This window comes from Protopterus annectens, chromosome 4.part0 (assembly GCF_019279795.1).
Source record: "Protopterus annectens isolate FY-2018-M chromosome 4.part0, PAN1.0, whole genome shotgun sequence".
Lineage (NCBI taxonomy): Eukaryota > Metazoa > Chordata > Ceratodontiformes > Protopteridae > Protopterus > Protopterus annectens.
Genome location: NC_056733.1, coordinates 46,561,831 through 46,589,697, shown reverse-complemented (window position 1 = coordinate 46,589,697; position 27,867 = coordinate 46,561,831). Strand labels below are relative to the sequence as shown.

Below are 27,867 nucleotides of genomic sequence, written 5' to 3'. Positions count from 1 at the left end.
TAGCCAGTGGAAAATTTGGAGATTTTGTTGTAGCAGGAAGAAAGTTTTGTCTTGGTGTAAGATGATAGGTTGGTTAGGAGTGGGGTTCCATAAAGGAGAAGAAGGGGTGAGATATGTGGAGGAGAGAAGAAATCTAGTAGATGAAGTGAGGTAGCGAATGTGGCCCTAGAACATGCCAAGTTTCTGGTGTGTTTTTTAAATATTTGTATGTGTGCATCAAATTTAAGATGATCGTCAATGAGGACACCTAACAGTTTAGTATTGGATACTTTTTCAAGGGAAATGTTATTCTGACTGGTGATGGCGAATGAGTTTTTATTGGTAATTGTGGTTTTGAAAGGGGTGAATAGCATGAGTTTGGTTTTTGATGCGTTGAGTGCCAAATGGTCATCTAGCATCCATTGTTTTGTGGATGAGAAGGTATCTTGAGTTAATTTTATGAGGGTAGAAGTGGCGTTAGCAGAACAGATAATTGTTGAATCATCTGCATATTGGATGATTTTAGCATTAGGGATGGCGTGGTGGAGGTCGTTTATAAATATATTGAATAATAGGGGACCTAGTATGGAACCCTGGGGTACTCCAGTGGGGGGGTGTTGAGGAATGGGAAGAAGGCTTTCTTCCATTTGACTGCTTGTTGCCTATTGGAAAGGTAACTGAAACCAGTTGATGGAAGAGGGTGATAGATTTAGAGAGTTTGGTTAGGAGAAGGTTGTGAGAGATGGTATCGAAGGCCTTTGAAAGGTCCAGGAGGAGGGTGGATAAAATACAGCTGGAGTCGTGCACTTTATTCACAGTTTCAAGGAAGGAAAGTAGTGCAGTAGTAGTGCTGTGTCCAGGCCTGAATCCATGTTGTGTGGGGGTTAGCAGGTGGTTGTCGATGAGGTAGGGTAGCAGTTGTAGATGGATACACTTTTCAAGTAGTTTGGAGATGGGAGATAAGATGGCGATGGGTCTGAAATTTGTGATGCTATTATTGTTTCTCCCTTTGTGGAGGGGAATAATAAAGTCTTTTTTCCAGAGTTGGGGTATGTAGCCTTCTTGGATTGACCGGTTTACGAGAATAAAAATGGGAAAGGCAATGGCATCAGCGGCTATCTTTAGGAAGAAGGAGGGAATATTGTCAGGGGCCTGGTGTTTATTTCTCTCAAGTTTGAGTCATTAGTAGTGTACTTTAAAGCACCCTAAAGGTTTTGGTATATTGGCTGGACACAGGGTCACCCCTGGCTGGAGATCCCTAGTGTAATGAATACTGCAACAGTGGAGAGAAGGGAGTCTACCATTATGGTAAGATTTTACACAACTGTACTTTTGACTATCAGCCTGGGGCAACTCTGGCTGGTGGGTGGAGTTTGTATTTCTTTACATTCATCAAGGATGTCTGTGATGACACTATATTTTAACATGAGATAGTTTGGGGATAAATCCTACTGTGCTCTTGTACTCCTCGTATCATGCTATATTTAAAGTGTGTGTTACTAAGGTATATATTTTTTATGCCCAGCCAGTTCAACTTTAATTTTTTTGTTTCTTGGTTTTGGCAGAGGAAATCAATGATTTGATCATACTTGCTTAGTTTCAGGTGGGGGTATGTATAGTAATGCTATATTAATCCTTAGATCCCAGTTGGAAGTAAGTAGCAACAGTAGCCATTTTGTTTCTGTGTCAGTTTTTAAATTATTACTACCTAAAAGTGTTACTTTAATGGAAACATTATTGCTTGTTAACAGAATTACCCCCTTTACTTGTTTTTCTTTCTTTCAAGTGATCGTAGAACAATCATAGTTTTATTTTAAATATTTGGAGGCACTGTGTTGTTCTTTAAACTGCATTTCAGTCAACGCCAGTTTTTTTCTTCTGAATTGCCTGTGCCACTGGTAATACACATGTATTACTTATTTTGCTTTCATTTATCAGTGCAGTTAGGAAAGGGCAGTTATTTTTTGGTTGTGTTATTATTGATAGTACTTGTTAGTGCCATAGTCTTGGGTTAAGTTCTGTCTATCCAGTGCTTTTCAGCTCTGGCACCTTTTTTAAAGTTGCCAAGATCATTGTATCCAACATGCATCCCATTGGCATTGTTCTTTGTTGCCGGAGAAGATGAGTAAGACCAACCAGCATAGCTGAAAGTAGTAAAATCAAATATTTACCATATGGTAAGCACTCTGCTTGTTGGTCTTGGTTATCTTCTTGTAGTCTGGATTTTGTGATAGACCCACCTTTGTCCATGTTGGTACTATTATATCTGCTATTGTTCCCCTCTACACCTGTTTCACAGATGCTTTATTTTCATGCATCAGCCGTGAAGGTATTAATATTATTTGCACCAGTGCAAGCTTTATTACTTCTGGCTTTCTGAGCATCAGTAGCCCTAGAATTAGCTACTCTGACTTTCTGGCACCGGTTCTGTTGCTGTGCTGTAACTCCAAAGCCTGTTGATCCAACACCACTTCTAGTGGCATTAGTACCTAATTTTGCAGTCATTAGCTTCTTTACAGTCAGTTACATAGTGAGTATTTAGACCAGTAAAGATTCCCTTTCACTGGCAAGCTCAGCCATTGTCTGCCTCCATGACAAAGCTTCTTGAGGTGCTTTCCCCCCCCCCCACATCCAAGGCTTCTTCCTGAGCAGACTTTTGTAGTCTTCAGGCTCCAGTTCTTCTCCAGAGAAGCTATGGCAAGGCCTAAGAATAAACACCTCAAAGCAACCTTACTCAACAACGGACCTCTGTGAAGAGAGAGGGCATCTCTCATGCAACTGGAGGAGCCTAATTATTGAGGAATATCTGCAAAAGGTTCAGCCAAAAGGAGGGAGACTTCATTTTCTGTTTTTTTTTTTTTGTTTTTTGTTTTTTTTTTTCTGTTCCATATCCCCACAGGAAATTCCAGAGACCTACCACTTTATCTCTGGGATGGGGTGGTTAGAATGTTACTGGCCTTTCTAGAAATTTGTTTTTTTAGTATTTGCTCTTGCTGCCTGACAAACATCAGCCTGCTTCCACATCACCAGTGTGAGGATCGACCAAGAAGGCGTATCATTTATGCAGCGATTAGGTGTGGTTCAACGGTTTTCAACTTCTTATAGTCCTATCGACAATGTAAACATCCAGGTTGTGGAACTGGTGAGGCATATGCAATGGGCTGTCTGCATTGGTTATCCCTCAGTTCCGCAAGGAACACTGCCAACAAGCATACCCACCCTCAAAAATGTAGTTTCTCTGGTTTCTTTGCTGGAGAAGTTGGACCTCACCATTTGCTCCCTGAATGCGAACACCCACTACCCTCCCTAATTTCTGAGAGAGGCAAGTGCACTACTCTCCTAGAGTTTTTTCCCTGGCTGGGTCCTCTATGTGCTGAGACCTCTAATCAAATTCCCTTTGCCTGAATCACAGTAGGAGCTTTGTCCATCAGCAGCATGGCACCAGTTTACTATACTATACAGTCTTAAAAATGCTGCTAAAATTACACAGTGATGCCAGGACATAGTCACTCTCAAGAGAGTGTTTGACTTTGGTAGAGACTTCCGAAATAGATACTATAATCTCTGCAAAAGCCCTACAGAAGACTTGCAATCCTCAGACCACTGTCATCATTCCAACAGACAAGGAATCCAGAAACGTATCATTGCAAGCACAATGTTTGTCCTCCTCCTTGTTCTTGTGAACACCACACTGTCTCGTGCATGTTTTACATTTTCAGAAGGAATTTAGCAGATAAAATTTACCACATACCAGATGGACAGCTGAGATACAAGTTAAAGGCCCTGGCTGATACAACTTTAAACATGAGCAGGGTTGTGGTGCAAGCACTAACTGGCATTGTCTAATGTCACACTTCTGTCTGCACCTCACTGACTTTTCTGAGGACATCAAGGTGCTGTTTTCTTTGTTCCCCCTTTTATGACCTTTCATTTTCAATCAAGAAGTTTTTAATTTTATGTTCTTTCTGCCTATAAGGCTTACTGATAATCAAACCAGTGTTCTTAGCTGTCCATTTATCACCATGGTCCAATCAGCACTGCACATCAGTACATCAACCCTTGTGGCGATCCCATGTTTCCAGAGCAGATTTGCCTCACAGCAACTCAGGATTGGATTAAATGGAAATGGGCAAGAGTAACTCAAGGATGGCCATCAGTCAGACAGCCATAAAAGTTGCTTTGTTCCCTCCAAATCCCACTCCAGCTTCTTACTTTGAACATGGTTCACTGCTTTATCAGATTCCATCCTTATTCCAACTGTCTTATAGTCTGGCTTCAAACCCCTGACTGGGAATATCCACATTAAAGGATGGACTCTTAATTTACTACTGGCTGGGATCTATCCAGCAGCCCTACAGCTGTCAGAGTCTGTCCAGTCCCTTCACTTTACTTATGAGGGGATAGTTTGTTGAAAATAAGTCCTAATCCCACCCCTTTGCTAGTTGTTGTGATCACTCACTTCATTGCTGGAGCCTACAATATACCCTTCCCTGATACATGGGTTCCACATGTCCTTATATGAATGGTTACTATGAATGGCTTTGTAGCACTAAGCTTTTATTCCAAGATTTAGCTGCTTTCCATGCCTCAAGCCTTTCTCTTGTTGCTTCAAATGCAGTTGATCAAAGCTATTGTTTACCCACTCCACCCCCATACCGAATGTGCAAGCCAGTGTCGATAACTGTTATTGTCCACTGCCAGCTCTTACAGTTGTTGAGCCCACTAACTGAACCCAGTTTGCCCGAGTTTCATTTAGGACTTTATCAGTCTGCACCACATAACTAACCTTTTCAGTCTAGATGCTGATCAGCACCTTAAACATAAGGAAGCATTTTACAGGACCCTCATTGCCTTAATGTAAAATTTCACACTATGTAGTATACTTCTAATAAGACAGAGAAAACCCAGTAGTGTGTGTGGTTTTATCATGGCACACACCAGGAGAATGCTAGAAAGGGACTGTCCCCTCAGTTGAGCTAGCAGCAAGTTGTTGGACACAGAGTGGTGGGTTCTCAACAGTCACCAAGAGGCAGTAACCTGCCCAGACCCAATGCCTGCTGTCCTTAGGCTTTGCCTCACTCTTTCCCTCCTGGAGACTGTCAGAACTCAGGTTTCTCTCCACCTGAAATTTTGGAGAAGGATTTTAAAGGGCAAGGGGAAAAGGGCGATCATATATAAAAGTTATACTATGCAATGTTTATTCCTGAAAAAATATTCAGAGGTTATACTGTGCAGTATTTGATCCCAGAATCCCTTTTAGAGGTCTCACCCTGCCAAAACCAAGGAAGGATGGGTGTGCCTATCCTGGAGGTAGGGCAATGACACGGGCATCTCCTGTGATGATCCTTGGTACAACCTGGGGCCATCACTAGGAAGGAGGTGTGTTCCAAAAAAGAGGCAGGGATAGACCTGGCTGAGCTGCTTCTGAAGGATTGAGACAAACTGCCATGTCCCCATTGCAAGTCCGCCCTTGGATGCAGTCACATCACTGAGAAGGGAGGGTGGGCAGAGTGGATAGAGCACAAGGAGTAAACTTCCAGGATGGGTGCAGAGACTGCTGATTTCCCTGGATGCCCTTAAGCTCCACTACTGTATGTTTTTCTTCTGTTTTCTGCAAAAAAGAAAAAAACAAAAAAATAAAAAAATCTTGTTTTCCCGCCTTACTGAACTAGAATAGTCCAGTCTTCAGAGTTTGCTGACCTCTGGGCTTTGTCTTGGTTCCTGTGCTATTCCATATCCTTATTTGGATAAAAGGAAGCGTCTTTGTTCACCAGTGGGAGTGGGGAGCACTGAGCGGCCTGTTTGTCCCTAGAGGAGTGGTTCCAGCCAGAAACTTGTAGTCTATTGGCCATTTTGGGTCAATTCCTAGCTCTTTTCAGCCCCCTGTAATAAAGCCCGCTTTAGCGTGCTTTTTCGCTTATATTCAACTCAGCACAGCTCCTCGTGGTGTCCTGCAGAGTTCTACAAGCAGCAGAGAGCAAAGAGTGACTTTTTCCTGATTTAAGTATTTTTTTCTGGCTTTTTGATTATTTACTGCTTAGCTACTGCATTTTCGCCTGTTTATATAGCTTTGCATTTTATTTAAATTGTTTTTGTGTTGATTAACTGTTTTGCACTTTTAAAAAGTTATTTGTTGTTTAATTTTACCTGTAGGCTAACACACTCAAGTCGCTAGCCGTTTAAAAGCATTTATAGCATTTACTCTCTGTTTTTCCTCTGTTTTCTGCAAAACAAGAAAATCTTGTTTTCCCGCCTTACTGAACTAGAATAGTCCAGTCTTCAGAGTTTGCTGATCTCTGGGCTTTGGCTTGGTTCCTGTGCTATTCCATATCCTTATTTGGATAAAGGGAAGCTTCTTTGTTCACCAGTGGGAGTGGGGAGCACTGAGCAGCCTATTTGTCCCTAGAGCAGTGGTTCCAGCCAGAAACTTGTAGTCTATTGGCCATTTTGGGTCAATTCCTAGCTCTTTTCTACCCCCTGCTATAAAGCCCGCTTTTAGCGGAGTTGCCCATAGAGCACCATCGGGCAGCGCCCGGTTAAACAAGGTTAAACTATTTCTGGCTCCGTGAGAGATGGTATCGAAGGCCTTTGAAAGGTCCAGGAGGAGGGTGGATAAAATACAGCTGAGTCACTTTATTCACAGTTTCAAGGAAGGAAAGTGCAGTAGTAGTGCTGTGTCCAGGCCTGAATCCATGTTGTGTGGGGTTAGAGGTGGTTGTCGATGAGGTAGGGTAGCAGTTGTAGATGGATACACTTTTCAAGTAGTTTGGAGATGGGAGATAAGATGGCGATGGGTCTGAAATTTGTGATGCTATTATTGTTTCTCCCTTTGTGGAAAATTTATTGGGCTTCTTGGATTGGTTTATTTTCCAAAGTTTTGATTTTATTATTTGAGTGCTTTAAAGCACCCTAAAGGTTTGGTATATTGGCTGGACACAGGGTCACCCTGGCTGGAGATCCCTAGTGTAATGAATACTGCAACAGTGGAGAGAAGGGTCTACCATTATGGTAAGATTTTACACAACTGTACTTTTGACTATCAGCCTGGGGCAACTCTGGCTGTTGGGTGGAGTTTGTTCTTTACATTCATCAAGGATGTCTGTGATGACACTATATTTTAACATGAGATAGTTTGGGGATAAATCCTACTGTGCTCTTGTACTCCTCGTATCATGCTATATTTAAAGTGTGTGTTACTAAGGTATATATTTTTTATGCCCAGCCAGTTCAACTTTAATTTTTTTGTTTCTTGGTTTTGGCAGAGGAAATCAATGATTTGATCATACTTGCTTAGTTTCAGGTGGGGGTATGTATAGTAATGCTATATTAATCCTTAGATCCCAGTTGGAAGTAAGTAGCAATATTTTGTTTCTGTGTCAGTTTTTAAATTATTACTACCTAAAAGTGTTACTTTAATGGAAACATTATTGCTTATTAACAGAATTACCCCCTTTGCTTGTTTTTCTTTCTTTCAAGTGATCGTAGAACAATCATAGTTTTATTTTAAATATTTGGAGGCACTGTGTTGTTCTTTAAACTGCATTTCAGTCAATGCCAGTTTTTTTCTTCTGAATTGCCTGTGCCACTGGTAATACACATTTATTACTTATTTTGCTTTCATTTATCAGTGCAGTTAGGAAAGGGCAGTTATTTTTTGGTTGTGTTATTATTGATAGTACTTGTTAGTGCCATAGTCTTGGGTTAAGTTCTGTCTATCCAGTGCTTTTCAGCTCTGGCACCTTTTTTAAAGTTGCCAAGATCATTGTATCCAACATGCATCCCATTGGCATTGCTTTTTGTTGCTGGAGAAGATGAATAAGACCCAACCAGCATAGCTCAAAGTAGTAAAATCAAATATTTACCATATGGTAAGCACTCTGCTTGTTGGTCTTGGTTATCTTCTTGTAGTCTGGATTTTGTGATAGACCCACCTTTGTCCATGTTGGTACTATTATATCTGCTATTGTTCCCTTCTACACCTATTTCACAGATGCTTTATTTTCATGCATCAGCCGTGAAGGTATTAATATTATTTGCACCAGTGCCAGCTTTATTACTTCTGGCTTTCTGAGCATCAGTAGCCCTAGAATTAGCTACTCTGACTTTCTGGCACTAGTTCTGTTTGGTTCTGTGCTTTGTAACTCGGCAGGGATAGACCTGGCTGAGCTGCTTCTGAAGGATTGAGACAAACTGCCATGTCCCCATTGCAAGTCCAGCCCTTGGATGCAGTCACATCACTCCTGAGAAGGGAGGTGGTGGGCAGAGTGGATAGAAGCACAAGGAGTAAACTTCCAGGATGGGTGCAGAGACTGCTGAGGATTTCCCTGGATGCCCTTATAGCTCCACTACTGTATGTTTTCTTCTGTTTCTGCAAAAGAAAAAAACAAAAATAAAAATCTTGTTTTTTTCCGCCTTACTGAACTAGAATAGTCCAGTCTTCAGAGTTTGCTGACCTCTGGGCTTTGTCTTGGTTCGCTGTGCTATTCCATATCCTTATTTGGATAAAGGGAGGCGTCTTTGTTCACCAGTGGGAGTGGGGGAGCACTGAAGGCGGCCTGTTTGTCCCTAGAGGAGTGGTTCAGCCAGGAAAACTTGTAGTCTATTGGCCATTTGGGTCAATTCCTAGCTCTTTTTCAGCCCCCTGTAATAAAGCCAGCTTTAAGCTGATTAGCACCAGCTTAAGCTTGTAATTCAACTCAGCACAGCTCCTCGCGTTGGTGTCCTGCAGAGTTCTACAAGCAGCAGAGAACAAAAAGGTGACTTTCCTGATTTAAGTATTTTTTTTTTCTGGCTTTTTTGATTATTTGCACTGCTTAGCGACTGCATTTTAGCCTGTTTATACAGCTCTGCATTCTATTTAAACTGTTTTTGTGTTGATTAACTGTTTTGCACTTTTAAAAAAGTTATTTGTTGTTTAATTTTACCTGTAGGCTAACACACTCAAGTCGCTAGCGTTTAAAAACTACATTATAGCATTTACTGTCTGTTTTCCTCTGTTTTCTGCAAAAAAAAAAAAAAAAAAAAAATCTTGTTTTCCAGCCTTACTGAACTAGAAGATAGTCCAGTCTTCAGGATTTGCTGATCTCTGGGCTTTTGGCTTGGTTCACTGTGCTATTCCATATCCTTATTTGGATAAAAGGGGAAGCTTCTTTGTTCACCAGTGGGAATTAGGGGAGCACTGAGCAGCCTATTTGTCCCTAGAGCAGTGGTTCCAGCCAGAAACTTGTAGTCTATTGGCCATTTTGGGTCAATTCTAACGCTCTTTTCTACCCCTGCTATAAAGCCAGCTTTGTGCGGAGTTGCCATAGAGCACCATCGAGACGGCGCCCGGTTAAACAAGGTTAAACTATTTCATGGCTCCGTGAAGTCTGCTTTCAATTTTTTCCCTTAGAACTTCTCTACTTGCAATCCCTGACAGTCTATTCTCTATCTCAAAAGCGCGTACAGCACTTGCTCTAAACGTTTTGCATTTTTATATAGGTAAAACTCAGCACTTGCTCCTAAAAGCATTTTTTATACTGGGTAAAGCTCAGCACTTGCTCTAAACTTGTTTTATATAGGTAAAGTACTTGTATACTAAACAAAGTACTACATTAGCCTAGAATCCCCTTGAGTACCCATTCCTATAGGTCCTTCTGAGCTCAGTTACACAGCATAGCTTTTCACTTTTTCTGAACATGTCGAAGGGTCCGGTTGCTGGTACTCCTCCTGTTCAGCTGGGGGAATCTGGGCATCTTGAGGCAATGTTACAATTGCCTCATGTACTGAACAACCCTCCTTCTCCCACAAAGCACAAATACATGTGAGAGATGCAACTATATAGCCAAACTGGAGGCTGAGCTCTCTCATCTCAGGACTGGCAAGACCAGACAGGAGAGAAGGAAACCACGCACACCACAAACCCAGTTTCACATAGAACTATCACAACTGCAAAACAAACACATAAACACACAAAGAACTTTTTCGGAGGCACTGATCAAAATCTGCCAAAACTACAGAGGCCCCAAAGCAGACACCCAAGCAACTGCCACCTCAAGACATAAGGCATACAGCATAGTTCTCAAAGTCAGTGTGCTAAACAGTCACAGCCCTTAAGGCCAAACACAATGCCAGACACACTTGTTATAGGTGACTCCATAGTCAGACACACTGGCGTCCCACTCACCAGACTGAACAAGGAAAGATCACAGTAAGCTGCCTGTCAGGCGCTAGAATCCGCCACATAACACAAGCACTCAGGTCGCTCCACAGCAAGTACAAGTATGACTCAGTCATTGTCCATGCCGGTGTGAGCGACCTGAGGCGATACCTCCCTGGACTACATGAAAGAAGAGACATAGAGGAGCTCTCCAGATTATGTAGCCCAGGCCGTGTATGACCCTGACCCTGAGCAGTATCCTACCCTCACCAAGAATGATGCCACAATGCAGAGACAAAATGATCAGCTTTAATAATTGGCTTAATTACTGGTGTCATTCTAAGGATCAATGTCTGTCTGCCTGGGATGACATGCTTGACAAGCCAGCTGCTTATGAGGGATGGCTTGCACCATCACCCTGGGCTTCGGGATATTGGCAAAGGCTCTTGTCACCCCATAGTGCCTTTTTTGGCAAAGGCTCAAATGATAAACCTACGCCCTAGAAAACAAAATGGAAAAAACTAGGGTAATACTGCTCAATGCCAGAAGTCTAAATCTCTCAGATGCATGCCCTCGAAGCCCTCCTCAGTATGGAGAACAGCCGATGTCTGTGCTGTGACTGAAACCTGGTTCAAGGCTCCTGAGAGCACCCAGCACTATCAGGTTATACCTCCTTATCATGCATTCCGGCCCCAAAATCCGGACCCGAACCACAAAAGGAGGGAGTATCCATATTCATAAAGGATACCCACACCTCCAGGTTAGTGGCAACGTACGAAGCATCGGAGACCATCCAGGTGCAATTAACCATAGGTAAAACTGCCCTACAGTTTGTAACATGCTACAGACCACCTTCTCAAACCCAGGAAACCCACACAGCCTTCCTGAAGACACTGGAGAGTATGAATGTCTCTCCAAACACCATCATATTGGGTGACTTCAACTACCCAAACATAGACTGGGAACATTACTCAAGCCCCAACACCCTAGCCCAAAGGTTCCTTGAGTTCATAAACTCAAATGCTATGGAACAACTAGTCACCATTCCCAAGAGGAGAAAATATACTAGACCTGATCATCACAAACATGGGGACAAAATGCTCCACACCGGAAGTATATCCCTCATTGGTGAGATCAGACCATAAATTAATCTCACTGGAGATCCACATCCGCCCCCACCCCCAGCAAAAAGACCACAGTGAAGAACTTCTCAAAAGCAAACTTCACACTTCTTAAGACTGGAGTGGTATCCTTCAAGGCCCGAGCCAGTGGGAAACCACAACCCAGCTGCTGAAACCCTTACAAATGCCTTCTCACGAGCACCTCCAGGAATGTATGGATCAAGCAATCCCTAATAAAATCAAGACCCTTTCCACCAAAGTGGTAGGCGCCGGTCTGGAGTGGACTCAAGCCATAAACAAACTCTACAACAAGAGGAGAAAGCTGCACTACATGACAGAGCAAAATCCCCCTAAATGGGAGAGGCATCTCCTGATCAATACTAGCAAAAACTACGATCACTCATAAAATCATCCAAGGTCAACTTTGAGAGAAAAATCGCTAATGACACAAAGACAATCACATAAAAGCCTTCTTTAGCTATGTTAGAAACCTGGGTGGAAACTCCCAGATATGCTCAGAATTAGTCAAAATGATAAAAAATCACTGAACCCACAGACATTGCCAACATACTGGCAGACAGGTTCAGTGCAAATTTCTCCCCCCCCCCCACAAGGAGAAATATCCTTCCCACCACAGTCTAGCCCCCCAAACATCTCAGATGCCCAGGTGAGAGCTGCTCTCTCTAAAGCAAAAACACAGCATCAATGGGACCGGATGGTTTCCCCGGCTGTGTGCTACATGAACTCAATGAGGAACTAAACCCACACATAAGGCTGCTGTTTAATCTTAGCCTTACTACAGGATCACGTGCCCAAAGAATGGCGTCACTGACAGCTGTGGTCCCACTCCACAAAGGCGGTGCTTCTCACGACCCTGGACCGTACAGCCCCATAAACTGGCCGAGCCTTGTCTGCAAAGCTATGGAGAGGATCATAATGGAACTCATAAATAAAGAGGCATTGGGGACCTACAGACACTGGATCCTACCCAATTTGGCTTTGTCAAGGGCAGATCCTGCCTCTTGAACTTAGTCGACTTTTGAAACAGTCACTAAGGCCATTGATGAGGGTAAGGCAGTTCACACAGCCTATCTTGACCTAGCAAAAGCGTTCGACACAATACCCCACTCGGGCATCATAGAAAAGCTCACCAGCTTAGATGTAAACCCATATGTCACAAGATGGGTTGCAAACTGGCTCAAGGACAGAACACACAGGGTTAGAGTTGCTGGTGCCATGTCAGACTCTAAGCCGGTCCTGGCGAGATTGCCCACAGCTCAGATCCTGGGCCCCTCTTGTTAGATCATTTATTTTCTGAAGTGCAGGCAAACATAGGGGGATTGTGGCTGACAAAATTTGCAGATGACTGCAAACTGGGCACCATAATTGACACTCCATCAGACACAGACATCCTCCAGAAAGGTCTCATAGAAATGGATAACTGGTGCCAGAGCCATGGCCTTAAGCTAAATGCCAAAAATGTATAGTCATACCCTTTGGGAAAAACAAGGTAACCTAATTACCACATAGGTGGTAATCCATTAAATGCTTTCTGGAAGAAGTTATCAGGGACCTGGGGACCCAAGTTGACAGTAACCTCTCTTTTGACACTCACATTGCCAAAGTGGTTAGGAAGACCTTCTACATTGCCCACCTGATCATGAAGGGATTCACATCCAGATCAGGAGAGGTCATTTAATGCCCTGTACTCTTCACTTAGACCAATGATTGAGTACAAGCCCCATTAGGAATGTACCTTACCCGACACCTGCAGCAGTTGGAAAGACCCCCAAAAGTTCCTCACCAAAAGGATAAAAGGGGCTCAAACATATGTCATCTGATGCCCGACTGAAGAAACTCCAGCTATATTCAGTGCATACTGCCGTCTGCTCAGAGGTGATCTGTGCCCTGACATACAAGGCCATGTCCAGCCGGAATTAATGGACATGCTCCACCTCAAAAAATCCAAATCCACCAGAACCCACGAGCAAGAGACTTAAACCTCAACACGGATATAAATAGGGACGTGCTGGAGGGACAGATTCATCACCCAGAGACTCCCTACACTATGGAACAGAATCCCAGTCCATGTGAGGCAGAGCCCCTCACTGACTCTGTTCAGAGAAATCTTGACAAGTGGATGGGAGATGGAAGTAGGTTTTACCAGATCATCTCTGTATCACTGCTGGACAGAGGCACAGCAAACTAATGGGTATAGTATTCTCATCCTAAGGGGTGGTGAAAGCCACACACACACTCTGGCTAGGCTTATCACCACATAACTAACCTTTTCAGTCTAGATGCTGATCAGCACCTTAAACATAAGGAAGCATTTTACAGGACCCTCATTGCCTTAATGTAAAATTTCACACAATGCAGTATACTTCTAATAAGACATAGAAAACCCAGTAGTGTGTGTGGTTTTGTCATGGCACACAACAGGAGAATGCTAGAAAGGGACAGTCCCCTCAGTTTAGCTAGCAGCAAGTTGTTGGACACAGAGTGGTGGGTTCTCAACAGTCACCAAGAGGCAGTAACCTGCCCAGACCCAATGCATGCTGTCCTTAGGCTTTGCCTCACTCTTTCCCTTCTGGAGACTCAGAACTCAGGTTTCTGTCTACCTGAAATTTTGGAGAAGTATTTTAAAGGGCAAGGGGAAAAGGGCGATCATATATAAAATCAAAAACACGTAACCCAAGAGAAATACGCCAGGACCAGCGAAGCTATAATACACCCTTTATTGAAACACAACCAGCAGAACGAAAAAAAACATAAATCACCGATAATCCTGAGCAGATGGATAAAAACAATAGCACAGTTGCGTAGCGATTAAGCGCTTTCCTCCACTCAATCGTGGACTTCTTCAGAATCGCATACTAAACAAAAAATATATATATATATTTATTTATATAGGGCATTCATTCTTTAATATGCATTTTGCCTATTATGCAGTTACTGGTTCTATAGATAGGTATATGTCATAGTATTGTTTTTCTTGATTCCATGCTTTTATTGCTTTTATTTTATTTTATTATAAGGTTTTAAAATATGCAATTTACATAAGTATTTATAAGTTACACTGTAAAAAATTGATTTTTACATGCTTTTATAGGCATTGTATATTGTAACATTTTCCACATTGATTTTTACTGGAAATATGCATTAATTGATTGTTAAGTGATGTTTGAAAAGTAATGAAAGTATATGACTTTAAATTTATGTTAAATGTTGGCGCCAAAAAGTCTTTAAAATGTATTATTTTTGTTTAGTATGCGATTCTGAAGAAGTCCACGATTGAGTGGAGGAAAGTGCTTAATCGCTACGCAACTGTGCTATTGTTTTTATCCAACTGCTCAGGATTATCGGTGATTTATGTTTTTTTCGTTCTGCTGGTTGTGTTTCAATAAAGGGCGTATTATAGCTTCGCTGGTCCTGGCGTATTTCTCTTGGGTTACGTGTTTTGGATTAGTTTGCTGCAGATACGTCATCGTTCGATCATATATAAAAGTTATACTATGCAATGTTTATTCCTGAAAAAATATTCAGAGGTTATACTGTGCAGTATTTGATCCCAGAAACCCTTTTAGGGGTCTCACCCTGCCAAAACCAAGGAAGGATGGGTGTGCCTATCCTGGAGAGGTAGGGCAATGACACGGGCATCTCCTGTGATGATCCTTGGTACAGCCTGGGGCCATCACTGGGAAGGAGGTGTGTTCCAAAAAGGAGGCAGGGGATAGACCTGTCTGAGCTGCTTCTGAAGGATGGAGACAAACTGCCATGTCCCCATTGCAAATCCGCCCTTGGATGCAGTCACATCACTGAGAAGGGAGGGTGGGTAGAGTGGATAGAGCACAAGGAGTAAACTTCCAGGATGAGTGCAGAGACTGCTGATTTCCCTGGATGCCCTTAAGCTCCACTACCGACCCCAGCACATAGTGGAGTAACTCGGGGAGGGGGGGTTGGGGTTATGAAGATTAGCTGATAGACCAAACAAGAATGTGGGGTACTGGGTGTCAGAGCATTACAATGACAGAAAGGAGGACCCCCTGCCCAAAAAAAGGAAAGAAGCAATCAGTGCATCCCAGCAGGAAAGACAAACTTAGAATATGATTTAAGATTATTTTCAGTTCTAAAGAAAATAAAATACCTCTTTTTCATATGTCAGAGGCCCAAATATCTGCCCCCCCCCAAAAAAAAAAAAAAACTCTCTTCGATTGTCACAGCACAGTCCGTCCTTCCTGGTTTGTCAGAAAGAGACAGTGTGCACTCTCCTGACCTCTCAGATTCCTACCCCTGCATCGGTATTGATTAGGAGTCGAGGGGTTTTTCTGCACATCTGCGGCACAAGTGGTCATTACTATGGCAGAACCTTAAGCCTCGCCTATGCCAAAGGGTTCACCATATTTTTGTCAGTAGTAGCAGTTATCAAATACTACAGACATGCAATATTTTCATATATCTAGACTACTGGCTTCTTCTAGCTCCTTCTGAGATGGAAGCAGAGCACAGTTTGCTCAGGCTGTTCTGCAACTTTGGGGTAATAGTGAACTTCGTAAATCCCCATATACAACCAGTTCAGGTTGTTGCATTTACATGATGCATATTGGATGCTGCAGCATTGTGGGCCTTTCTGGCTTGGGGCAGGATGATAACTATTCATTAGTCAGTTGCCTTTATTATTTCAGAACTGTCTGTTCTAGTAAAGACTCTTATGAAAGCCTTAGGCCTTTTCAGTTGTTATGCTTCTTCATGCCAAAAGATTAAGTAAGGGTCCTTCAATAAACAGCTCACAATCAGTGGTGAGAGCATCTCAACCATTTATTTTATTCATTTTAAATTTCATATGTCTGTCAAGTGCACCTCCAGTGGTGATTGGAAGCCCACAATCCTACTTTTAGGTAGTCTGTTTCAGTTCCACACACCACAAACCAAAGTTACTACAGGTTTGTGTGCTCTAGTATGGGTGGGAGGAATTACAATAAGCAGATGGCACAAAATCTCAAACAGTTATTGAATGCATCATCATTGATGGTTGGCAACCCAAGATTATAGGTTCATAGGTTAGTACTAGGCTAACTGCCCTTGCGAGCAGTTTTAAGCCTAGCCAATTATCCCCTGTGAGATTCAAACCCTGTACCTTGTGTTTATAAGGCAAACACCCATTAGGCCACCCTCCCAACCAGTCTACTTTCAGGGTGCCTCTTTCAGTTCCAGACATCTCAAGCTGTAGTCTCTATAGTGTCTGCTCACTGTTGGAATGGGAGGAGCAACCCCGTTCGGGGTGCATGATCACCATATCAGATTTTTTTAGAAGTGAAGGCAGAACTACTAACCCTTTTGGTTTGTTGTGACTTCCTACTGCAAGTATGCTTTGTCTTTGTTCATTCAAACAATGTGGCCATTGTCAGCTATGTTATTAATGGGGAGGACTGCATATATGTATATGTATCTACCTTTTATGTTAGGAAAAGATAGGAGTATGTCTGTCATGTCATAACACTGTTCATTGCTGACCCACATCCCAGAGGGGTCATTTTTTCTGGAAGATAACACTCAGCCACTGTCCACTCTTGCTTTATGTTTATGTTGCTTAGCCCCTCAGTGATGAAAGTAATTCATTTAATTTAGTTGTAGCATTGGTAGTATAGTGGTGAGCATAGCTGCCTTCTAAGCAGTTGACCTGGGTTTGATTCCTGGCCAATGCAAGAAATCTGTACATCTGGGTGGGAGGATGGCATAATGATTAAGGTGTTTACCTTGCAGACACTAGGTGCAGGGATTGCTTCTCACATGGGGTAATTGGCTAGGCTTAAAATGGCCCACAAGGGCAGTTAGCCTAGTATGAACCTATAATCCTATCCTATTTTGCTTTTTTGTTTTACTGATTTACCTCTAGAGAACTTTTTGCCTCTGTGACAGACAGTACGTACAATGACAAAGTTTGCCCGATCCCTCTTCCAAGTGTTAACGCCAAGGACGACCTAGCTTTTATATATCCAAATTGATTCATTTCCATTTCCATCCAATGTTATAGTGTTGAAATTTAACCAGAAAGCCAAATTCCACAAGACTGTGGACATTTTAATAACAAGATTCTGTTACAGGCAAACATAGTTTCCTCGTCTGACATCTTTTTTCTTCTAAGTCCCTCTGTATCTGCCATTTCAAGACCTCTAGCCTCACAGTTTATGCAAATTTCACTTGGACCTTCACTTTTATAACTTGACTGCTTGGATTCTTAATTTCCCACTTAAAGACCCTCCCTTTTCTGAGATGATAGCCTCCATTATTTTATCAGTTTATAGGGCCTCTATACAATAGACTTGGATAAAGGGACCTACTTGTCTCTTTAGGCTACCAATAAAGGCATTGACTACTTTGCTGCTGCTGCTTTGATTCTGTCTTAGATATCTAAATTTTTTGACTCTGTATTCAAATTGCTCTTCAGTCTATTGAAGCCCATTTGACAGCTATGTCCAAGTTTTAAGTTTAATTCCTGATTGGCCTCTGCTTCCCTGGCATCTCTTAAAATCTTCTTGTATGAACTTGCTAACCTCTGGTCCATTCTGAATGCTGGCCTAATGGGACTACTGAGTCAATAAAAGATAAGCACAATAATCAAAATGAGATAAATAATTTTATTGATGTTTGCATCCTGGAGTTTGTCCACAGATTTATCCTGTTGTGTAGGGAATATAGATGGTGTGCAGTAGATTCTAATGCCATTAGATCTGATACTGCTGATACAAATTATTGCATGAGCAATTTCTACTCCTGAGCTGATTTCTTGGCTGCTGACTTTTCTGTTTGTTAAAAAAAAAAAACAATGAGACACTGCTGCCTAGCCTTTTGGATCTTCAAGAATTAAAAGAAGTTTCTATATCTTGTAATTTGTGATAAGAATGTTGGATCTTTTTTTTCAAGATGGCTGCACACTGATTAACACCTTAATTTCAGCTCTCCCAATATGAAAAAAAGAAACTGATAGATTAATTCTGCCAGTTTTAGTAAACTTAAACTTAGCTAGCGGCAGGTAAGTGCACTGCCTGGATGCCAGCAAAGAAGAAACTTGGACAGCCGAAAGCAAATCACATAGAAAAGATGAAGAGAAAACACTGACTGGGAAGAATCCTACAGTTGTTTAGTACAAGAGGTGGCTTCTAGTAATTTTGAGGAAAAAGTTAATCAAATGTGCTTAGAGCTGATTAAAGTAAATGAAACATTGAAGGAGTATATCAGCTTAAACTGCAAAAGGCTAGAAAAAACAGAAGGAGCTTCAACATTTATTTAGATAAACTGGTAAAACTGCAAAAATCAGAGGTCATAATGAAGAAAAGGCTGTCTGAGTATGATACTGCCCAAGACGAGCTGTTTCAAAAATGGTAGAGCTAGAAGACAAAGCACACAGAGATAACCTGAAGTTATTTACTTATTTCCTGTACCAGAGAAACTGAAAGGAACAGACTGTTATTTTTTTGAAAGCATAAATAAGTAACTGGACTGATATTCCACAAGATTTATTAATTGAAAGGACACGTACACTCCAGACCTGACTGTGAGCCAAGATATGTATTATTAAAGCTACAATCAAACCAGCAAAAAGAGTTAATCCTGACAAGACTGTGGCAGAAGGGCAAAGTATTAAAAACTGGAGACAGAGTATTTGTGGAAAATAATTATTCACCGTACACCATGCAGAAGAGAAGCAAATTTATCCCAGCAATCAGGGGGAAGAAGACTAGCAAGACTACAATTACTGAATTAACTTGAGACTATGAAGCATCAATCACATTAGTGAACTATGGCTGTACAAGAAAAAGTAACCGAGAAAGATTAGACTTTCGTTGAATGTTAAACTTCTGGGTAGACTGAAAGGTATGATCCCACTTTGTCATTAACATTTGGAAAGACACTAAAAGTAAAAAAATGAAAAAGTAACTGTAAGTAAAACAGTTTTTATTCAGAGTATTTGTGTAAAACATTTCATGATGTAAATCGTGTGCTATAGTAAAGCATTTTCAGTGATTGTTTTATGTGATAAATATACTAAAGTGATAAATATACTAAAGTAAAGCTCTCCCCTTCTACTCTCAGTTGGTTCCAGTCCACCTTACTGGCAGAAAACAAGCTGTTAGGTGGCAGCAGGCTTTCTCACCCTTCCTTGCTGTTCAAACAGGAGTACCCCAAGGCTCCATACTTGGACCGCTCCTTTTCAACATTTTTACCAACAACCTACATTCAACCAGCAATCTCTCATCTATAATACAATATGCAGATGACTCTACTGTCTTATCTATCTCCAGTACTGTCTCTGAACTACACACACTAACACAGAATTCCTTTATCGCTTTTGAAAAATGACTCGGAAACGATCAACTAATCCTTAACTCTAAGAAAACTCAACTCCTTCTCTTCCTTCCTCAGACACTCTCACCTTAAATCCAACTTTTCTTTCCTCCCTAGATGGCACCACTATCTCCCCTACCTCACACACACAACTCCGTGGGGTAATAATTGATGACCAACTAAAATTTGACTTGCATATACAACAGGTCATCAAAAAGAAAACACCAAAAATTTGGACTGCTTTATAGGAACAAAAAAATCCTCACTACTGCCACTAAATGCACTCTTGCACAGGCATTTCTCTTACCCAGTCTTCTATATGCTTCCCCCATCCTTACCAATATCCAAACTATCTCAATGCAGAAACTGGAACAAACATAAACAAAATTGCCAAATTTATTCTAAAGCAACCACTCTCCTCACATCACTGCCTCTCACTAAACAAACTTCTGGACACTTGAACTTCATTATTTGAAGTAGTACATAGTTTTAGTTTAGGTTAATAGGTTATGCAGGTATTCCAGGGAGTGTTTTTTGTTTGAAGGGTTTCATTAAAACAAAAAGTCTTTTAACATGGTCCATAGGTTCAAATGGTGATGACAAGAAACAACTGTATAAAGGATCAACCTGCCAAACAATAGAGGGTACATTTTAACACAAAAGTTGGAAAAAAGACATTTAAAAAGCTGTCTTACATAGCAGGTGGGTATAAACACTATCTGTATCATTTTGGAATGTGAATGGCCTCACAGATGAATGTAGGCATAAAGAATTATATTAAGAAATGTCAAGTTCAAACAACAGTGTTACAGGAGACACATTTGAATGGAAGTGAGCATATGAATTTGATAAAGAAAGGATTTCAGGAGTATTCACCAGAATATTGGAGACAAAGGAACAGGGGAGTATTTATTTATTTACTGACACATTATTACTGGGAAAGTCCAACTGGGTAGAAGCCCATTTTCAACAGAGGCCCAGGGAGAAAAGCTCCAAATTATTACAAAACATTTTAAGAACAATAATTTTACAATCTTCAAAAATAAAACAAAAACACCTGCGGTTTAAATAGTTATAACAAATTACACATAATATAAAAATATTGGTTAAGAATTGGTACAAGGTATATCACAATCATTTAATATTTAGAGATTTTAGACAGTTTGTAGAGAAATTAAAGGTAAGGTAATATAATACAAATAGGAATTGCAATATGAAGTGAGTGAAAAACAGGCTTATGGTGTATTTATACAGAAAGGGAAGAGAAATAGATAGAAGTGAAGAAGGGAGAGTTAGGAGGTTTATCCATGTTTTCCACAAGAACAAAAGCATATTTTAGCTAGGAAGTCTTTCACAGTGGTTTAGAAAGATGGGAGGGAGGACATAGATCTGATGGATACAGGTAAGGAGTTTGAGACCTTAGCAACCTTGTATGAGTACCGACAATGTCAAGCAGATTTGCTATATTTGTAGACAGACCGGAGATTTTGGTCACTGGATCACAATGATCTATTGGGAACATAGTTGTGTAGAATGTTTTTAATGCTGGACAGGCAGATGGATGCTGGATAATTTTAAAGGTGGTAAGAAGGTGTGTATATGTTAGTTTAGGCTTTTCAGTGCTGGGTTCCGAAAAGGGTAATTGCTGCAAATTTAGAAACTTTGTTGTAGCATTGTTTAAGTTTTAATTTTTGTGAAGCCTGAAAGTTAGTAAGGATGGGAGCAAAATAAAGAAGAGCGGGGAGGAGACAAGTAGTGGCAAGTATAGTTTTAGTTGCATTGGTGAGAAAGTTTTTGGCTCTGTAAAGCATCCCTAGTTTTTGATGAGTTTTTCTTATGCAATTTTATTTGCAGGTCGAATGTAAGATTATCATCCACTATTACCCCTAAGACTTTGCTGCGAGAAGTGACTTCAGTGGTTGTATTACAGAAAGAGAGGACTTTTAATTTTTTTTTTTTTTTTTTTTTTTTTATGAGGGAGGGATTTGGGGGTAGTAGTTTTTGGACTGAGCATGAGTTGTGAGTTACAAAGCCATGTTTCAGTAGCTGTTAAAGCTTCCGGAGTAATTTTTGGAGGTGTGCTATGTTGTCAGATGTACATACTGAAAGTAGAATCATCTACATGCTGTATGGAACTATAGAGATTGTTGGTAAAAATGTTAAAGAGGAGGGAACCAAGGATATTGCCTTGTGATACACCGGTGATGACTGAGAGGTGAGGAGGGAGCATGGAGTGCCATTTTACTGACTGTAACCTATTGGCATACCTCTCAAGTGTACCTCATTACGAGGAACGTACCTCATTTGGGGTCTTAAAAAGTTCATGTTCCTCGAAGTTCCTCAAAGTTCCACATTGAAAGACACTGTCACACATTCAGTGGTAGGAATTTTTTTAAGTGAAATCCATTGTAAATAGAAATTAATTATATGAATTAATTAAAAGATCTTCTGTATAAGTAAAATCAGTATATTTTAACCATCCTATGACCTTCCTAGTTGAAGATGTAAGTAAACCATTAGTATGTATTCCACATTTTGCCCATTTGTTCCACATTATGAGGGCTAGTGTTGATCATTTTGGACATGGAAGGCTGAGAGCTATGCCTATTGGACAGGTAGTTTTTGAACCACAGAAGGGTGGGTTGAGAGAAAGACCTAGTGAGGACATTTGAAATAGACGTTTACTGTGCCAAACTGTGTCAAAAGCTGTAGACACGTCTAGAAATAAGGAAGAAATTAGTCTGCTATTATCTCTAGCTTTTTTTGACAGTATCTGTATAGATGAAGGGCAGTGCTAGTACTATGGGAAGGGTGGAAGACATGTTTTGTAAGGGATAGGAGTTTTTCCTGTAAGAGGTAGTCTAGCATTTTTTAATACATTTTTCACATAATTTGGTGAACGGAGACAGCACTGCTATAGATTATTAATGTTTGCTCAACTTTCCACTTTGTGCAGAGGGATAATGTGACTTTTTCCAGGCAAAGGGAACATTGTATTCCTGGATTGACCTATTTTTAAGGACTGAGACAGGACAGGAAATGCTATTGGCTGCTATTTTTAGGTACTTGCTCAGAATGTCATCAGCTGAAGAAGAGCATGGTTTAAGTTTGTTTAAAAGTAGTTTAATATAGGATGTGAGCGCAGGTTTGAAAGTTAAAATGGATATGGTGATATGTGGCTTTTGGGCACTGTTGGGATTAGATGTTGAGGAATCCTTGGTTAGAGATGGTATACTATCTATAAAGTAAGACTTCAACTGTATTGCAGTTTTGAATAGTAAGTTATTGGGGAGAGGGGTTTGGGTTGAATTTTTGCAGGGGTGCGAGATTTCTTTAATGGATGTCTAAAATGTTTTCGAGTTGTGTTTAGTATTATTCTGAAAGTTGTTATAGTATAGTTTTTGTCTTCATTTATTTTCTTTTAAGTATGGTTGCAAAGCATTCAAACATTTTCAAGATATTTGAGGCGTTTTTATATTTTTTTTCCATTCTTCCCATGGTTTTTCTCTGTTGTGTATTAGCATTCTACTCTTTTTGAATAGCCAGACTGCATTGTTTGTTTTCATTTTCTTCCTTCTAGGAGGTGTAAGGATATTTAGGATGTTTAGAAAAGTTATATTGAATTAAATTACAGCATCATTCATAGGGAGAATATTTAGAAAGTTCCAGTTAATAGATTATAGTGCAGTAATAACATTTCTGGTTTAATCTTGGAAAAGTTACATGTTGTTTTATAAATATGCTGTTTAACTGCATGTGTGAAATGTCTAGTCATATAGATTGGGAGACGATCACTGAGAGAGTCTGACACTGTACCTGTGATGAACTATTGTTAGGGTCTGATACTAGGATCCAGTCTAATAGACAATTTGATGTCTGGCTATAATGTGTAGGGCTTTTAATTAGTTGTGTAAAACCATTCACGTTCATGCTAGATGTTGGGGAGTTAGAGTTTATGTCCAACCAACTGACATTCAGGTCACCTAGTAATATTTTTACTTGTGGAAATGTTGTGGATATCCAATGTAGGATATCTTCCAATATAGCTATATTGTCAGGAGGGATATAAAGAACAGTAATACATATTTGTTTATAAATGTTTATTTTGAGGAAACAATAAGAAGGTCTGTTGAACTGAATTTTGTTGTTAGTTTATGTTAAGGGGAAATGTAATAGGTATTAGGAAATATTAAACCAGTACCACCACCTTTCCTCTTTATATGGTCATTACGGATGATGGGAGGTATAACGTCTGAGTTGTTATGCTAGGTTTAAGCTACAACGAGAACATCAGGTTTATGTTGGGTAATCCCAGCATATAGTCCAGCAATTTTATTCCTTATACTTCTACCATTTATTACAGCAAAAATTAGATCACCAAAGTTGGGGAATGGCTGTTGGATTACAGAAGTGTGTGGGAGAGAATTATCTTGGTGGTCGTTGTAATAGGTGGGGTCAGGATTAGGGTGTATATCTCCTCCTAGAAAGATTTTAATGTATTGGGGAATTATGCATACTTGTTTTTTTGAAGAGGATTCTTGCACTGAATTTTGTTTTGGTTTGAGTTGAAATGCAATTAATCAGCCTGTATTTGGAATAAAGGTGAGGGGCAATATTAAATAGGTTTGTTGCAATGTGTGGAGATTGTAAAGAGGAAGTATGGATAGGTGGTTGGGACACTATTGGAAAGATGTGGAGATACTATTGACTCATGGTAGGATGAAAAACGGCACAGTAGGAGGAGAATAATAGAGGATAAGGAGAAGAGTAGCATAAGTCAGTATAGGAATCTGTATTTTATAGATGTTAAATAGTGTGGAAGTAGCAATGAAGAAGGAAACAAGAAGTTGCAGGAAAGTTGCAGAAAGGAGATTCAGTGATGGCAAATTTTGAAAGCTGGAAGAGGACAGGTAAGGAGAGGCGTGTTTTTTATAAAAGAGAGGTTGGTTGTCAGTACTTATACTAATTGCTAGAGGAGGCTGGGCTAGAAATTATATTTCACAGGACATTGTGTATTTAATTAAAAGCTTCAGTACACATCCAATAACTATTTTAGATTGTGCATCAGTAACGAAGATAGAAATGCAGGGTAATGAAGTAAAAATGAGATATTGGTGCTTCTCCACTTGCATGTTAAAAAGAAAGGAATTTAAGGAATTGGGTAATGGAACTTATTTGAGAGTTATTGGAGAAGATAGAAATTTCTTCAGACATTATTAGAGTGGGATAAAAATGAAAGTGAAGAGTTAAAATAGGGTAGAAGTAAAAGAGAGAGAGAGTGAGTTAAGAAATAATTATTTAGAGGGGCTGGCAAAGATTAAAGTATGGCAGAATAAGAGGGATCTCTCAGAACAAGGAGAGGTGCAATTACATAGAGCTAAAGAGAAAATAAAGGAGTATCTGGATAATATGAGTTTAGAAAAAATGCTGTTAAGTAACTGTTTTTTGATAACTCTAGAGCACAAATACTTTTAGCAGAATGACTTAGCCAACAGAAAGTAGGAAGGATTGTTCCCAAATTTAGGGAGCCTGTAACAAGAAAAATAACCGGAGATCCTGTAGAGGTATTAGAGATATTTCAGAAACCTCAAAATGATGTGAAGAATACTGATCCTACAGAGATTGCCAACATACTGGCTTAGACAGGTTCAGTGCAAACTTCTCCCCCCCAGAAAAAGGAGAGATATCATACTTAGCGATTGCAGCCCCAAACATCTCCAGCGTAGAACTTTCCAGCAAAACTCCCAAAGCAAAAACACAGCATCCGCTGGGACTGTGTGGTGTCCTGGCTGTGTGCTCCACACTCTCCACGAACGCAGAAGCCACAGCTCCAACAGCTGTTTAATCATAGTCTTTCCTCTGGATGCATTGCAGGGTGGCGCACTGCAACACTGGTCAGCTAACACAGCTCCCACCTGCCTCCGCGACCCTGGAAATTACCTGCGGCCATTTAGCCGGCAAGTCTCTTATCTGTCTTATCATGAAGATCATAATAAACCTCATAAATAAGACATAGAAATTTGCAGACTTTGGATCCATCCCAGTTTCATGCAAGGCAGATCATGCCTTCACAACTTCTAAAGTCACTTCTTAAACAACAGTCACCAAAGCCATTGATGAGGAAAGTCCATACATACAGCCTCGATCGATCTGGCCGAGCCACTGGTATCTACCCCTTTCGGGTGAAAAACAAAAACTCATCAGCTTAAATGTTAACCCATAGGCTGGTTGCGGGGTTGCAAAGGTCATGATGACAGAACCCCATGGCTCAGTTGCTGGCTCCCAGTCTGTCACAAAAAGCCTGTCACAGTCAGTGTACCAGTTCGCTCAGTCCTACTTTCCATTCTTATTTGTAGAGTACTTTTCGAGAAAAGCAAGCAAACACAGGAGGGGCGGCTGCTACAAACACTGCAGACACATGCATCAAAGTACATAGTCTCACACAAACAGGATAGATATCGCCAGAAGGGTCTCACAGAAAAGCTAAGGTGTGCCATGCATATGGCCTAAATCCTGCCAAAAAAATGGCTCAGTCATACCCTTACCAAAAAACAAGGTTACCCCTAGCTACAAAATAGCCACCAATCCACTGAGCACAGAAGAAGTTATCAGGGACACGGGGAGTTAGGTTGACCTTATCATGAAGGTCAGCAGTAGTTGATCAAGGAGGTCATAGGCCTTCATTTTACACCTTATCGCATCTAGGATTCTCATCTAGATGAGGGAGGGGATCTGACCATCTATCATCACTCATCAGACCAGCTGAGTAGATACATCACCAAAGGAGAAAGTGTATCTGACCCAACACTTGCACCGACTGGAGAGGCCACAAGTTCACTCCCAAAAAGGCACGCCATCACACAACATCTGTCCTATGCTGCATACAGCTCAAGAACTCCAGCTCTATTCAGTATTAAACACACATTTAACTCCAGAGTGCCATTTGCCTAACATACAAGGCCAGAGGCTATGAATATTTGATGGAGGGATATGAACCTAACCTATGAAATTTGTATGAAGCAGAGAAATGTGGAAATTAAGGAGAGGCACAAATGGAAATATTTATGGAAGACTTAAGTATGCTAAGGTTAGAGGCAGATGAGGCTCAACAATCAACAGTTAAGATAGGATGGGATGAGATAAAAACAGTGATGTATTACAAGGAAAGTCTCCAGGAATAGATGGTATTCCTGTGGAAGTTTGGAAACTAGGAGGGAAGAAAGTGATAAAGATCTGGAAAGTTTTGTTTGAGTATTTTAAATCACGGGGAAGCAACCAAGATCATGAATAAAGCCGCAGTGGTTGTAATACCTAAAGACGGTAAAAGACCCATCAGACCCAGCTTCACATAGGCCTATTTCAATGTTAAACCATGATGATAAAGTCTTCGGGCTTATAACAGTTAAAAGAATGATAAAAGTGTTGCCAAAACTGATAGATATCGATCACTGTGGTTTTGTTCCTAGGTTCATAGGTGTTTACTAGGCTAGCGACCACAAGGGCCTTTTTAAGCCTAGCCATGCACACCAAAACTCTGACAAGTTCTGATACCCTTGATAAGTGTAAGCAGCAGCTTGGGAGATGAAACATTTACAACCAGGGGCCTGGAAGATGAACCATTTACAGGTTGTCTGTGTCCATTTGAGACATAGGTGCCAAACCAGGGATGAATTTCCTGTTCCCCATCCAACTGCCCAAGTTGCACTTGAATTGGGTTAAGGAAGAACTCTGCTTCACATGGATGTAGAGCCTGTTCCAGAGAGAGAGGGTAGTCTCTGGGATACATACATGTCTCTCCAGCCAGTCCTATTTATATCATGGACAACATTTAAGTCTTTAGAATGGGTAATTTTGTTGCTGGTTGTTTTGTGGATATGCAGGAGTTCTATCAGAGTGGGGTCTGACAATGCCCTGTATGCCAGGCATAGATCTCCCCTCAAAAGCCTGTAGGAGACGGAATACAGGGATAGGGCCTTAAGCCGGTCTACAAAGATTATTTTACTTGCACTCTATTCTTTTAGTGAGGAACCTCTGTGGGTGTTCCAGTTGTTGGATATGCTTGGTTAGGTACATACCAAAGGGGGGATTGTACTCAATAATAGGTCTGATGAATGCCAAATACAGTTGTGGAGGGGAGGCAGACATTTGACAACATTAATAGAGCAATGATGTTCCATAGAGAAGCAAAGATGCAAGAAAACGCCGCTGCTGTTGGTGGGTCTTGATGCAGAGAAAACATTTGACAGAGTAAGCTGGGACTTTATGAGTAGGGCATTGGAAGCT

General features: G+C 40.8%; 1 protein-coding gene and 1 non-coding gene across 2 annotated transcripts in view; both read left to right on the top strand.

Annotated features, from left to right (window-relative positions):
* The window catches only part of RNF213 (ring finger protein 213), a gene marked incomplete in the record, with an annotated part of 2,890,576 nt that overhangs the window by 1,950,315 nt on the left and 912,394 nt on the right, over positions 1-27,867 (top strand).
* On the top strand, positions 16,872-16,943 carry TRNAR-UCU. Its single transcript has one exon. It is a non-coding gene; the product is annotated as a tRNA-Arg (tRNA).